Genomic DNA, 263 nt, shown 5'->3' with positions numbered 1-263 from the left:
AAATACACATTTTACAGGGAATCAATCCACGTATTAGGAAACCTATATCATTTGCCATTACAAGTCACAAAGTTAAGGACATTGAAAGTAGATATATTTGTACATATACCATATAATGGTATCTTTTGTTCCATCTAAAATGATTACATTTGATTTACTAATACACTTGGACTTAATGATTTATTAAATAAAAAAAAAGGTGATTATTATCAACATTTTTATCAATATATCTTATATAGTGCCCAGAGAATGGTGGTGAAGTT

This window comes from Papilio polytes, unplaced genomic scaffold, assembly GCF_000836215.1.
Source record: "Papilio polytes unplaced genomic scaffold, Ppol_1.0 DF821044.1, whole genome shotgun sequence".
NCBI lineage: Eukaryota > Metazoa > Arthropoda > Insecta > Lepidoptera > Papilionidae > Papilio > Papilio polytes.
Note: the sequence above shows the minus strand (reverse complement) of the source record.